This window comes from Falco rusticolus, chromosome 1, assembly GCF_015220075.1.
Source record: "Falco rusticolus isolate bFalRus1 chromosome 1, bFalRus1.pri, whole genome shotgun sequence".
Taxonomy (NCBI): domain Eukaryota; kingdom Metazoa; phylum Chordata; class Aves; order Falconiformes; family Falconidae; genus Falco; species Falco rusticolus.
In genome coordinates this window covers 8,613,370-8,628,780 of record NC_051187.1, presented here as the reverse complement: position 1 = coordinate 8,628,780, position 15,411 = coordinate 8,613,370, and the positions used below count along the sequence as shown (strand labels likewise).

General features: G+C 47.2%; 1 protein-coding gene across 2 annotated transcripts in view; it reads left to right on the top strand.

The window, feature by feature from the left end:
* Positions 1-15,411, top strand: part of GAS7 (growth arrest specific 7) — a 98,535-nt gene that overhangs the window by 39,980 nt on the left and 43,144 nt on the right. The window lies entirely within an intron of this gene.

Here is a 15,411-nt window from a genome sequence, read left to right as displayed (position 1 = left end):
TTCAGGGACTGATGCATTTTATTTCAGAAGCCTTTGGCCTAGAACTTGGCCAAGTCATGATTTACCCAAGTGCTATGCATGGACATCTCATCGCTGCCTTCATTTTCAAGCACAGTCTGCTGTGGCTCATGGGCAGCATCCCTGGCACGGCTGGGGAGGTCAGTAGGAGTCAGATACCCTGTCCCCACTGCAGTTCAGAGGTGGGTGAGGAGGTGATTAAAATCAGTCCTGAGCCATCATGGTGATGGACCCTTACTCACAAGCACTGGGTTGAGGTCAGATAAAACCATTAAGAGGCAGAGCCTGGTTTTTATGGGAGCCTGGTCTTTCCCCTCTGATTCCACAGCTGGGACAGTCTGAAATTATTTTTCTCATGCCCCACACATGCAGCAGAGACTGTGAGGGGTCAGTGAATAGAGCTGTAGGTGCTGATAGCAGTAGTGTTTCCCAGGAAAGGCGTGAGCACTTCTCTTTCTAAGACACTGTGCATCCTGACAAACTGTATTGATAACTTCTTGCAGGACAGAGGTCCAGCTTCAGCAGGGCTGGTGGAATGTGGTAGGCCCTTTTAGAATAAGGCACAGCATGGGGAAGTAACAGCTCTGGTATCTGTCCATGCAGCCCAGAAGAATCTGGATGCTGCGTCTGCCTGTTAAAGGAAGATATTAGAGATTACCCACCTAACTACTGTTGTGTCTGGTCTCAGCCAAATGCCAGCAATGTTCTACATGTATTAATCCCGTGTAGATGGGTGCAATAATGTACAGACTATTGTAAAACACGAAATTCTGTGTAAGATACATTCAAAGGTTAAACATGCCAGTGAGTCACTAGAGGGAAGAAAAGGGAACTTGGGGCAACAAAGTGTTAACGAGTCAGTCAAACAGAGTAGGTCCCACCCATCTGAGGAAGAAATATTTGCATCTCCAAGGGAGTGAAGCAGTCCTTATTTTAATGAAGACAAATCCCAAACTATCTCCTGGACAAGGAGTAAGTGCTGTGAGACTGAGGGTGAAAGACTAAATCTGTCCCAACCCCCTTCAAAGGGCTCGGGAAGGAGCCTTCCCAGAGGCAAGGAGCATCCCAGAGCTGCAAATGGGTGTAAATTGTGATGCAGACTTTCTCCTGAAGGCTCTTTTTAGATGCAACAAGGCATAAGGTATGCTTGGAGAAGGGAGATCTGTGTAGCACCCCACCAGAAGAGGATAGCACTTCAGAGTGCTAAGAGAATGAGAAAACTTTCTGGTTATTTTTAGTCTAGGTGTTTTAATGGTGGTGGGGGGTTCTTCACTTTTGTCTTCCGCAAACCTCTGTACCTGCTTTGCTGAAACTAAATGTTGTGAATTAAGTATCATATTAGAATTGTACATTAACATAGCTGCGCTGGAAGCTGAGTTTAAGGCAACTCGGATAGCAGCGAGGCACTGTTCGCTGAAGGTTATGGTAGATGTTTCAGCTGGGGGACCTCAGCCTGTCTACTCAGCCCTCCCAGGGCCTTCTGCTCCATGGAGTAGGTGAAGGGCTGGCACCAGGAGCCAGGTGAGAACCCTCTGACAGGCAGCAAAACACTGGGACATATACTTGGACTGTAAGGGTTTCCAGGGACCTTGTTATGCTGGGCTGCACTGAAAAATGAGTTTTTCTTCTCCATTTGGAACCTTCTGTCAGAGAGGACTTCAGTTTTCAGTCCCGAAGTGGAAGGAGGTTCTGACTTCAGAGCATTTTAGGCGTGTCCCTATGTGTGTCTCATGCCTCCTGTTATCAGGACCTACAAAGCTTCCTATTCAACAGGAAGAAACATTAAATTGTCCTGGAAAGGCTCTGTGGTTGCTATCTGTCATCGACCAAAGGTAGATTCCCTCCCAGGCTCCTCTGAAATGCTCTCCAACTCCTTCCATTTCCAGGTCAGGATCTGCACATGGACCAGAATCACTGAGCCAAATCAAGGGTGTCTTCTCAGGGGCTGAAGCACCAGATTATCTAAAGGGACTGTACAACCTCACCTTTGTTACAGTGGCTTGTACTTTATGCAGATGTTTTTTTCTTCCTTGAAATTTTTGAATCTAGGAAGGGACTTCTAGGTCTCAACCATGGTCTGAGCTCTGCTTGCTGAGAGAACAAATGGTATCAGAGAGGAGATGAGTGGTCATTCTTCCAGCTTACAGAAGCTCTCTCTGGCTGCTGCAGAGACTTTTTTTAATGCATTTTTTTCCTCTTATTTTAAATAACTTAGAATATCCTTCCTATCAAAACTTTTCTGTATTGTTCGCTCTGTACTTCTACCCGCTGAGGCTGAGCCAGGCAGTGGAGCTGAAGCAGAAGCAAGAGGCTATCTGCTCCTACTCCAGCTTGCAGAAATTTAAGAGGAGAAACTAGTAATCACTAGAATAAGCACAGAGCCATTCAGTGGACAGAGTGGGAGATGCTAGTGCTTTTTCATAGGTAGTGATCTGGGGGAGAAAGTAGCGAGGCAGTGAGTGGAATGAAGGAAGGGCTTCTCTCCGTGACACAGAGCACCCAGGAGTATCCTCAGCTGGAGCCCTGCTAGCAGTTCCTCCAAGGTCTGCCTTGCCCGTGTGCTGTACGCACCCTGGGGACCCTGTCTGGCCGCTTCCATCCAAGGATGCAGCTGCTGAGCCTCCACCAGCAGCGTGCTGCTGCAGGAGCTGTCTCTGATGCCACTTTTTCCAGAATACAGAGGTACCCAGGCTTGGCCTGCCCCTAAGCTCAGCTAACTGCTGGAGTGCTACACTGTGATCTTTCTTTCAGGGCTGATGTTGGTAGCAAATAGAGCACTGTGCTTTTGGTTGAACAGTGCTCCGCAAGGTCTCCTGTAGCTTGAAGGCTGCAAATGCATGCTCTTGCCTTCTTTTTATACACATAACATAGCCCTTAGGCATTGCAATCATGCATCCTCCCTTTGGTTGTCCTTTCCATCATGTCTCTCATGCATGAAGTTACTTATGTCCGCCATATGCTAAGCATATGTGGAAGCTCCAGGCATTGGATTCACTGTCTGTTCTTTTAGATGTTGCATTTGGACATCCTCTGAGTGGCATGTCCTCTTGCAGCACACCAGCTGTCCTGCATGCCCAACCAGTTACCATGTCAGCCAGTGGGAGGCACATCCCAGAGCAGGGTGGGGATGCTCAGGGCTGTGGCTGGGCACTGGGTCAGGTAAGGGCACAACAGAGCATCCCCCTGCCCTACTCTAGGCCCTTGCTACCACCCACCACCTTTTTGAAGGTGGGCACTAGCAAGAGCAGGCTTTTTTGGCTGGTTCATAGCGGTTTTAGCACTTCCACCACTGACAAGCAGTAGTCAGAGGAGGTATGTGCCCTCTCACCTGGTAGGACTGTGGTTAAACATGTATACAGCCTCTGGGCAGGGCAGGTCTGTGAGCAGAGACCCCAGTGCAGGAAAGGCAGCTCATTTACAGGAAGACAGGTCTTAAAAGCAGCAAAGACAGTCTGAAAGCTGGCTCAAGGGAAAACAAACTAAAGAGAAAGGGGACCATAGTTAAATGACAATAAGAGTGCAAAACTGCTTGGCAGATCATACTCAGCCCAGGTAATCAGCGGTCCCGTCAAAGGGAGATTTGCACCAAAGGAAATCCTGCGGGGATCTGTCGGATTTCCAGTAATGAATGGCATGTTGACATTGACAGTACTTACTCAGATGTTAATTTTAACTGAAGCAGGGAGAGAACATGCTGTGCTGCACAGAACAAGCGAAGAATTCACAGTCATCCTGCAGCTGAGGGCACACGCTGGAAGATCAGGATGCTGTTCAGTAAAGATGCACTTAAGATTGGATATTTCATCAGAAATATTTAAGTGACAAAGACAGGCAATGGAGAAGTTTACAGACAAAAAGACGCAGGGGCTCTGGAGGATCTAAAACTGAGTGTGAGCCAGCAGTGTTGTGCTGGTAGAAAAACAGACAGCATTTTCCATTGTATAAACAGCAATGTTGTGTGTGAGGCATGAAGTAAGCCTCCAGCTTTACAAGGAAATTATAAAGCCTCAGCTGGAATATTTTGTCTGTTTGGACTCTACACTTCAGGGAAGATGTGAGCCAGTTGGATAAAGCCCAGAAGAGAGTAGCAAGAATGATGGGAGATGTGGAAAACATGGCCTGTGGGAAAATGTCGAGAGATTGGGGCTGTCTGCCCTAAGAAAGCGAAGATGTGGATGGGGATACAAAAGTAGGCTTCAAGTGCATAAAATGCTGTGGCGGGGAAGACGGTTTGCAATGCCTGTTGTCACTAGAAGACAGGGTAACACTTTGGTTGCAATGAGGACAGCTCTAACTCTTCCAAGCTCTCTAAGATAGTAAAGTGTGGGAGTAGGGAGTTGCGTGGGAGTCTGCATCACTGGAGGTCTCTAAGAGCAGGTTACGCAAAACCATGAAAAATCATGTTGGCCTTGCTTTGGGGCACAGCAGGAACAAAATGACTTCCTGAAATCCCTGTCAGGCCTGCTTTTTCAGTCTGTAAAGCCTAACCTAAATGAAAAATATTTATTAGTGTAGAGGATGACAAATGCCTGCAACTCACATGAGAGTTGTACTTTATTTGGTATCTTTGTGTTTCCCCAGTTTTTACATATGTCGCATCTAAGTAGGCTGTTGTCACTCAACTGCTGGTTTGCTTTTTCTGGTTGTCTAAGTCAAAGAATCTCAATAGGAGTTCAGAGGAACATTTACTGTGCTTTCATTTCATGTGTACCCCCATGCACCTGTGCTGAATATTCCCACTGCGCTTTGGGACAGATCCTGCTCCTTCCTGGGTAGTCCTGCCCTCCTGTTCTCCAGGGAAAGGCAGGATTAGCCAGCAAAGCATGGGGCAGAAGCAGCTGGTGGGCTCCACACTGCGCAGTCAGTCTGCTGGGAGCAGGGAGGGGGCACAGCCTTTGAAGAAGATCAGCGAGCAAAGCTGTATGAGTTTTGATGCAGTGGGGCTCTGTGCTGCTCCCCAGCTCACCCCTTTGTGGAGTTCTGCTCCCTTCTCCTGAAAACAGCAGGTGTTGGGTGACCAGTCCATCCAACAAACTGCTTTTCTGAATGTGCCTGGCACTGCACCAACTCTGCTTCACCATTTGCTTCCTTCCTCACACAGTGAAGAAGCTTTTTTTTTTGGATTAAATAGGGTTTTTGCTTTTGGTGCTTGAGCTATTCAGAGATGGGAACTCAAGTATCCCTTCCAATTCCTGGGGCAGGAAAATGGGATTTTAGGCGCAGGTAATATCTCGATCCTTCTGAGCCTTCATAACACAACAGAACCCTCCCCTGCTGTGAGGCATTAATATTATTGTCAGCTCTTTCCAGTGGTTAGTGTCCTTCCACATTGTGATTATCTGCCTGTGCATCCATAGATCCTATCTGACCATTATCGTATTTCCACCATGAGTGTTGTTGTGTGATCTAATTTTCATTGCCTTTATGTGAAAAACAAAAGGAAATTGGTTCTTAATTGGAAAGAAATAGAATTTATGAGGCAATGTTCTTAAGTGGGAAAAAAGGTGTTAGAAAAATCCGTAATCAAAGAGCTGGGGTGACTCTGTATGGAACAAACACTTGTGCACAGGTAAATGAGACAGCGACAAAGATAGCCCATTCCTGTCTATCTCCACTTGATGGCCCAACCAGATAAACACATTTATCATCCTTTGAAACTGGTTGGACTCAATCTTGAAACCATTTTAAAGGCCTCTGACCTGTAAAAGGTCTTCAGAATGAAGCCTAAGAGAATTTCAGTGTACTTAAAATTTGTTTTCATGGTATAGCCTGCTTTAAGAAGGTTGAGTCTGCATCAATTAGATTACAGTCAGGATGCCTGGCATCTATCTTGTGCAACATCTAGACATCCAAGCTTGTCATGTCAAAATGTAAGAAAGAGGAGAGAGATGCCAAGCCACTGTAAAACAGCTGGAAGACCCTTCTCTGTAGCAGTCATTTTGCATCATTAACTCTGCAAGGAGTCCTGTGCTGGAAGGACAGTCAGGATACCTGTCCGGAGTTTCGGAGAGTTAAATGCGCGTTTGCACTCTGTTAAAACCAGGACACCATCGAGAAAGGGTGATAAACTGGAAAGAAGTGCATGCAAAGGAGTGCATGGCTGCCCGGCTGCAACCCGCTGTCCTTGTCGTTGTCCTAGTCGTTGTTGTCATTGTCGTTGTTGTCAGTCTGCAGCACTGACTGGCCTCTAGGATGCTCACTCCCTGCCCTTAGATAGGTTTCACCATCCCTACCACCGTCTGAGCAGGGCAGATGTTGATTTGCCTGACAAGATACCATCTGCACGGTGGACAACTCGGTTTGAATGGGGTCTTTCGGTCTCACTGTTTATTCATGAAAAGAAATAATTGTCTTTACCTCTCAATTGTCTTCCTGATGTAGGTATCTAAAATAGCTAATGTGGGCTACACCCTGTAAGTGCCAGTTTCTCTTCACTGACTCTAAGGAGAGCTTCGGTGACAATACCGACCCCACAGACAGGTAAAGCTGGCTGTAGTGAATCTCGTTGGGGACCTGAGTTTGCAGCCTAGAACCGAAGTGGAACTTAAAAAATGTCCTGTTTCTTTGCATGGGGTTACTGCCCCTTCCTACTCCCATAGCAGAATGAAGCCACAATGGGGTCAGCAGGCAGAGAGGGGGCTGCGCAGTGAAACAGTCTCTTCCCATCAGGTCATCTGGTGAGCACACCTCACATCCAGCACACCTGCCCTGGTTTTCTTCCCCAGCAGCGCATAGGATGCATAGGATGCATAGGACATTTGTAAAATGCCGCACCCCATTTCTATGCGTGGTTCCTACAGCAGCTGCAAATACCCCGACGGCTCACACAGGCACACAAGCACACACCTGCGCGTGTGCTCACACTTCAGAGGGACAGCGCTTTGGGGGAGATTCACTGTCTGAAAAGCTGCGGTACTCATGGGGGTTACTTAAATAACAGGAGCTGGAAGGCCAGGACAACAGCTCTGCAAATCAGACCAGGGCAAAAATATTTATCCCGGGGCAGGAAGCCTTGACAGGTTTAGGACATATCAGAAATATGACTTGTTGGCATAGCAATGGTTGAGGAAAGAAATATGTCTTTACATACTTCCATTGCATGAGTACTAAGAAGGTGGGAGGCCGCGTGGCAGCTGGCAGGAGGGCGGTGGAAGGAGAAGGCAGGCTTTGCAGGCACAGCTCAGGGATGTCTCAGGGACAGCACCTTCCCCACAGCACCTGGCCTCACACAAGGTAGCTCCAGCATAGGGCTGGCCGGAGCTGTTCTGTTGTTGCAGAGCTGTAAGCCCCACGGAAAGCTTCTATATGTGCTAGAAACTCCTAGGTCTGGGCTGAAAAAAAAAAAATGCATTTGGGCGTGCAGTGCTCGTAGGTTTGATTCAGCAGATGGAGAAGTAATTTTCTGCTGTTTGGGCAATGAATGGGAGACCAATGGTTACTCTGAGAAGTAACTCTGAAGGTGGAACAGTCCTCCCCAGAGCTGCAATACTGGCTTTTCTGCAGCACTGTCTCTGTGCCCTTGAACAATACTACTCTGCCTTGGATTTTTTACCCATCAAATTTCAGATGTTAAAATCTCCTAGCCAGCGTTTGGCTATCTCCACACCCATGCTTCCTTGGTTTCTCCAGCCTCAGTACTACTATCCACAGGCACACAGCGCTTTGCAGTACCACAAGTCCTCTGATGTGTGCTCAGTGTGTTGTCCCACACCCACTGCATGTGCCAAGGGAAGAGGAATTGGCTGTTTGAAGTGTGCGATCAGCCCAGTCTCCTTGTCCCCATCTCCTGAAGCTCCTGCTGCCCTGCAGATGAAGTCTGGGCTGTAGCAACCATGCCTGTGGCTCCGGATGGGGAGAGCACGGCATGACACCCACCCCTCTCAGGCCCAATCCTTCCCCGTGGCCAGGAGGGGTTTGGAGGGATGTTTGTGTGATGCTCCGGAGGCCTCTGTTGCGCTCCCCCCCCCAGGACCTGTGTCCATTTCTCCATCCAGCTGAGATTGCCTGTACCCGGCTATGCACAGGGGTGTCCCTGTCCCTTTCTTCCCAAGGTAGGTACCATTGCAGCAAGTCAGCAAGAAGCATTGTTGTTCTGCTGGAATTTCAAGATATGAATGTCCCCAGGCTGGTCTGGGTTGCGAAATCACTGTGTGTGAAGCTTTCAAAACCTTTCATGCATATGAGCTGATGGGAAGGCTGTGAATAGGAAGAAGCCCTGTCTGGGAGAGGGCAAACAGAGAGGGCTGACATTGACACTGAACCCTGAGCACAGCTGGACGACCCGTGGGTCTTTTGGAGGCGAGTGCAGGTAAGGTGAAATTATTTCTGCCCCAGACATCTGACAGTCCCTATGAAACAACTATGTTTATTTACTTGCTGCTGTTTCAGGGGGTTGGTAGCAGGCTTCGGACTGGCATTTTCAGAGCCTAAAGCAAGGAGAATAGCACTGCTCTCCTCTGCCTCATCCCTTTACAACGCTTCATATTTGGTTCAGACAGTTATCAGGGCTGCTGGCAAGTTAATGCAGCTTACTGGGGCTGAGCCTCTCCCTTTCCCAGGACTGCACTGTCATCATCTGAAACAAATGTATGCTCCTGAAGTAATTCCCTAGTATGACATTTTCTTATCAATAATGATTGCAGTTCCATGTTGTGATTGCAAATGAGAGGAGACATGAGTCCGGGCGCAAGTGATGGGGAAGGATGTAAAGGCATAGGGTAGGATGGGTAAATGAAGGGGCAGAGAAGGTGGAAAGCAGTCAGGGTGGGAGGGTGTAGATGCTATCCAATCTCTGAAAGGTGTAAAGAATTGTGTGCTTTGCATAGCCTCTTAAAACCATCTCCTGTGCATGGGCAATACTTACCCATCTTTAAGAAAACTTGGGATGAGCAATCTCCTCTGCTTTCACATCCCATTAATCCTCTTTTCAGATGTGAGACTGTTGTAAGCCATTGACTGAATGGTGCTGGCAGAGCAGATGACACTGCATGTAACCTGGAATGTAAAAGGACATGGAAAAGTTCCCAGGCTGCTTGGCAGGGGTGACCTTAGTGTGCTTTCTGAGAGGGGAGCCCTAGGACCACGCTGCCATGCCGAGTTCAAAAATGCCAATGTGCCCAGAATGCATAGCTACTATGTGGTTAACCATACAGTTCCTCAGTGTCTATGGGAGTGGTTTACAACTGTGTGTGGGTGGTAGATTCAGCAGGAAAATATTTGATTATGCTGAAGAAACTCTCTGATGTGCTGCAGCTGTAATGCCTCTTGCATTAGTCAAACAATAGCACTCCAGCTACCTTGTCCATGACATTAAAGATGACTTATATACTTATGACACAAGTGTGCACGTGGCTTGCTGCCATCTTGCATTCTCAGCTGAGGTCAGCCTTACATGGTGTGTCCTTATTTCCAGGATTTTCTTGTCTGTGGTGTTATGTTCTTCCCGTTTACTAAACAGTTTTCTGTCTGCTGGAAAGCAGGAATTCTCTTTTCACGTTATCTTGATCCTAACTAAGGTCCATGTAGTCTCATCGTCACCATCATCAGTAAAATGCCACCTGCAACAGCAAGTTCTGGGGCATAGACTCCTAGGCAGTCCTGAAACATGTAGCTGCAAGCAGTCATTTCCTTGAAAGGAATCTCAAGTCCAGTACTTCAGGGGTTTGGGAAAATTTTCCCGAGCTGCCTGAAAAAATTACGTATTACTTGGTGTCCTCCTGGTACTACCAGTCAGCTTTTCCGTTTCTGTCCTCCTGGGTACTCTTTCCTGCTTACCTTGGTTTAACCTTCACCATTCTTCCACTGAAGTTCCTAACTCCAAGCAAGGCTCTGATCCAGCTGTGCAGCCACTGCACCCTGCAGCCTACTTGCTGACCCCAGGAAGAGCAGGAACAGCACGTGCTTCTCTAGCCAGCGCCTGAGCAGTCGCTGAAAACTCAGTGCCATAAACACGTTGCATTTCCCTCGCAAACCTAGTGCTTAGAGACCTCAAACATCCTGCGGCTAGTGAGCAGCTGCGTTCTTTCCATCCAGCATGGTGCTGTCTTTGTCTTGCAAGTACAATTTCCCAGGGCACCAAAACAGTGTCTGCTAAAACATCCCAGTCTGAGTGGTTAAGCACTGACATGTCGAAGCCCCATTGGAATCCACAGCTGGAAACTCCACCGGTCTTTGTCCTCCTGGTGCCTCAGCTGCAGGCTGTTGTCATGAGCAGTGCCTGGCACAACATGGGCAGGTGAGAGATGGTGACGGTGGTTGTGGTCATGCTTTACGCAACTCCTTTGTCATTGCTTTGCCTGGGGCAGAGAATACCCACAGAAACTCTAAGGGACTTCGGCGTGTTACAGGGTTATCCATCCTAAAATACACCATTCACTGATGTCTCGTGGCTTCTCAGCAATGCCAGAGCTGAGAGCACTGGAACATTAGTATGTTGCAAGCTCAACTATTATTTCCTAAAACGCACAGTTTTTGAGCATTGTAAGTACATAAAAAGGATTAAATTAAGAGGTGCCAGGTGCAAAGGAAACCTCCCAACTGCACCATTGTAAGCTACACCTTAATCAAGGATATGAAAGCAATTTTAATAATGCTGCATTTCACTGAGTAATGGGAGGATGACAACAGACTAAGTAGGAGAATTTTCTGCCCTGCGATCACACAGTGATATTTGCATTTTCACTGACGCTGTTGTGAGTGGGGAAGGGAATTGGGTGAATTCGGAATGTGGCCAGTTCTCAGAGGAAATGCATACAGGATCTATCCTGGCAGCCCAAGCACAGCCTGGAATGAAGCTGGCTAAGGGTGGCCCTAAGGCTACTAACAACAGTTGGTCATTTTGTAACTTTACCTCCAACCTTTACCAAATCTTGAAGTCTTTATTTTCAGAGGAGAAACAAGACTTACTTCATCCTCTCTTGGTTAGAAAGTAACCTGAAGGCGAGCTGGAAGCATGCCATTTCTTTGAGAGAGATGACCCAGTCGTTCAGCTAGACTGGCATGTTCCTGGAGCTCCAGCCCAGCACACCTTGTCACGTCCCTGAGAGCCAGAGTGCGCACGTCAGCCTGGGGCTCAGCAAAGCCAGATGCTTTAGAGGGGTTCTCTCCTTGAAGACAGCCAGTCTGCAATGCTGGAAAACAGTGAGGAAGTTCATCACTTGCAGACAGTTCTTGCCTCCTCTGAAGTACTTGCTAGACCTGAAGTGAGATATCAGTGGGTGGAACGAATATAACCATGACCTACTCTAGTACTTCCTCTGCATAATATTTTTCCATCTCTCTGAGTCAGTTAAGGAGCTTGGAAGGATTTAGTCTGTGGGTCAAGATTTTTCTTTCATATGTCACTAGCTACGGTCAACACCTACTCCAAACTTATGAACTACAGCTGAAATAGTAATTCATCTGTGGAAACACCGAAGAGATGTCAAGCATTTTTATTACATGTTTTTTTCTTATACAGATAAAGCTTTTTAGTGACAGCTTCCCTCTGACACAGGATGCCCTGTCAAAAGGGTGATACAGAAACTCACCCTGGTAAAGTGGCCTAAAACCTAGAAGAACAAAGTGTGTCTCAGGGAGTGCTGGAAATAGCATTATTATAACTACTAAGCCTGCAATGAAGGGCTTGCTTTTGTTACATGGTGTTAGTAAAAGAGGGGCACGGTACAGGTCTCCGTGCTCAATTTGAAATATCAAGTAAGGACTGCTGTCAGCTGCAGCTTTTCCTGTGCTGCTGAGGTAGTGACAAGCACCTCAACCCTCAACACATGGACAGAAGATTTCAAGAACTCTCGGATGGAGCCTGTCTCCACAGCACTGTTTTGGGACCGAGGGTAAAAGCTGTATGGCAGCCTCAGTCTCTTTTTTTTTTTATTGGACTGCCTATGGGACAGAGCTGGATTCCAGTTCTGACACTGCACACCCACCCCCCCCCGAACAAACTCATACGCTACGTGATGCTCTGCTTTCAGCACTTGCAAGGTTGAATCTCATGTTTTGCGCAGGTGCAGAGAGATTTGCCTCTGTCACTTCTACCTGCTTTTCTTGTCTATTTTCATTAGGTGTGAGGATGGAAGTAAAGGTCAGGGTCCTGGGAGGCCCGTGGAGGAGTGTGACCTTGCAGTGCCATGCGAGGACACTGTGTAGAGGACCATGTCACAGTTCAGAGGCTCGTGCATGGACTGGTTGGTTGGCCTTTTTGAGCTGATGTTGCTATAGGAGGCCAGTATCAGGTTTAGTGCTGCAGGGTTCACTGGACCAAAATGCTGGAGCACAGAGGCAAAAGAGCTGCTCTTCTACATCAGGATTGTCCCTGGACTCTGGTCTGCAGGTCAGGAGGGGAGAGCCAAGATGGTTCCTCCTGGTCTGGAGTTAGTTCTGTGAATGATGCACAGGTGAGACCTCCTCATTCCAATGAAACAAAATTTCCTTGTGCTACACATCCTCTACAGATTAAGGAGGAAAGTGTTTTCCTTGTGCTCACGTTCACACACAACTGCTTCTAGTGTTTTGAAAGGTTTACTCTGGTCTCCAGGCGTTGCGGGTGATTTCCTCTCCTTACAGGCACGAACTCCCCCGCTCCCCCGCCGTTCCTTTGGGCTGTGTTCTCCCACACAAAATACCAAGAAACGAAGTGCCATGAAACCCTTTCTGATTCATCACAGATGTGGGGAAGATCTTCATCAGAAAGGGGAGATAACGGACAGTGCTTTGCTTCCCGCTAGTGAGGTGAAGTTTACTCCCAGCAAAGCCAGCCGGCGCGTGGCGGTTGGGGCAGCCGGGAGGTTTGGGCTGGGGGTGCCGTACTGCGCTGTAAGGGAACCTTAGTTTCCAGCGCGGGGCTGTTTGCACTCCCTTCGACTCACAGGTTCCACCAATCTTTGCATTTTGGGGCGCCACAGACAGGCCACAGACCTTGCTGAAAGCCTATGGAGATGCAGTGGAGCAGCAAAGGGAGGCTGGGAGGTTTGCAAACGGTCTGCACAGACAGGTGATTGCTACGTGCCATTGGCAAAAGCAAAGTGAACCCCCAAAAAGATGAGGTAGGGCTGCGGGGCCTGTTCTACCCTACTGCAAATATCACTTCTAATTCTGCATGTTTTCAGGAACATCTTGGGTTCTTCCAGGGTTTCTTATTGTGGCATTAAGGAGAGAGACAGTCTGTGGCTGTTCTTCATCCATGCCAGAGTGACCTGTGCAGCCCGCACAGCTTCGTGTTATTCAGGGCAGAAACTGGGCTTGGAGCTGCTCAGCATTACAGATTTATTGCTGCTAAAACCAAACCAAACTCCAAACCTATTTCCAAAGACGTGAGGGAGCACCAGCAGTTGGGTGATCCACAGTAGCTACTACAGACGCGTAAGACCAGGGTAAGTTTCTGCGCAGTAAGCAGACCCGGGGCCCTCGGGCTTCCTGTGCCACATTCTTGTAGTTTGGGCAAAGAAACTATGGAGCATTCAGTTCCTAAAGTAGCACTACACATGACACCATTCAGAGGTACTAAATCCATTCTGGAAGGCAATCTAAGCACACTCAGGAGGGATTATGGTGGACCTTAAAGTCCTGATGTTTGGCTGGTGTTGTATGTTCAGGCTGGAAAGTAACTGCTTTGACCTCAGAGCACTACTGGCTTCACGGAGAAGGGACACAGAATTCCTTCTCCAGCTGCTACGCTTTGATCACAGAAATCACCTGCATTGGGACCTCCCCAGAAACTGTGGTTCTTGACTAACACGATGTCCCAGGGTGTGTGGCTTTCTGAAAGCCTGACCCATCATGTTATTTCTCGTTCTGCCGAACAGATGCAAAGTGAACTTCTTGCCCCAAACAGCACAGGTTTCCGCTTTCCTTTGGGAGGAAATGTTTAACCACATCTGTGAAAACCCTCTTTGGTTCTTTTGGCATGTGTAGCTTGGGTCTTCTATTTTTCCTCTTGCCACGTCATTTCAGTTTGAACAAGTGGCTTTCTGCTGCCCTGCTGTTCAGTAACTAATTTCCAGATATCTCCCAGGGCTGCAGGACTTCTTTTTGTTCACAGACCTCCTTTGCAGTCCAGAGAGGGACAAGAAAACTACTGATTATTCCCCTCGTTGGTTAAATAGAATAATTAACTTGTGGCTGATAAGGGAGGACAGAGCTTGTCAGCGTTGGTCTGCCAGTGCTAAATTACACTCTCCCAGAGTTTGAGGTTTTAGCTTGACCCCAGCATCCTCTCTGGAAAACTGAGTGGGATGTAAAATCTTGTCTGATACTGAATCTGTTCTTAATAGCAGCGACCATTGTTTCACCACAGGGTTACAAGATTTTCCAAGCACCAAGATCAAACGCTGCATTTGGTACTCCAAGATGAGACTCTGCCTTGGGAATATCAAACAAGGTGTTGTCTCTCACCAAGCCTTTTCTGTGGAGTTGTGGAAAATGATCACACACAGCCCACCCCCATTCACTTCTAATCATGACTAAGCTGCAGACATTTGTCATGTTACAGTATTATCTTGGTAAATGGAGTTGCTTCCAGCAGATGGCACAGCATGCATCCTGATCGAGGTTCCCTCCTGTCCCTGCCTGGGCTGCCAGAATAATGATTCTGTTAGCGTACAGATGTGGGTTTTTTTTTTTTCCTCCTAGCACTCAAAATAAATGGGGTTAAAGCCACTCTTTTGTGGCGTTTCCTACCGAATAGAAGATGTTATTTCCATTTTATGCATTTTTTATAGCATTTTTTTTGTTTTCTTTTTAATGTGCATAACTCCACAATCACTCTATTTTAAAAAAAAATTGCCCAGACGCTGAGTGTTTTGGGTTGTATTCACAAATATGCTAACCACTGGGCACTGCTCTTTCATGTATAAATTTCTGCCCTGAAGTTACGTATCTGGGCCTTCCGCATGGCAGAGGGGAAGCGTTAGGCACTTCACACCAGCTCTAGAGCAGCTAGCAGACAAAGTAGAGGCCAGTTACCAAGAAGCAGCTGGTAATTTTAACAGATTCATTATATTTCAAATGTGTTTGTTGGGGTTTTAAGTACATTCCTCTGTACGGTCTCAAAAATGCAAAAATATTGCAGACAGACAAGCTTGCATTATAAACCCCAAGCCAAATATGAAGGTAACTTTTTTTACTGCTAATGTCAGTCAGCTCTGACAAAAACATGTTACCCCACTGGTTGCACTTGGGCATAAGCATGAGTGGGCATCACAGCCCCACCACACAGATCTCCATAAGCCATTCTTTAAAACACTTGTCTTCAACTCAACTTACTTTCATTATTCATTAATCAACAGTTTACATTAGGGGAAAAAAAAATCTACCATAAAGGTAGGTAGCACGTTTGTTTACCTTTGCATTACAATAAATGTAAATTAGAATTTGTCTTTATTTAACCATGCACTCATG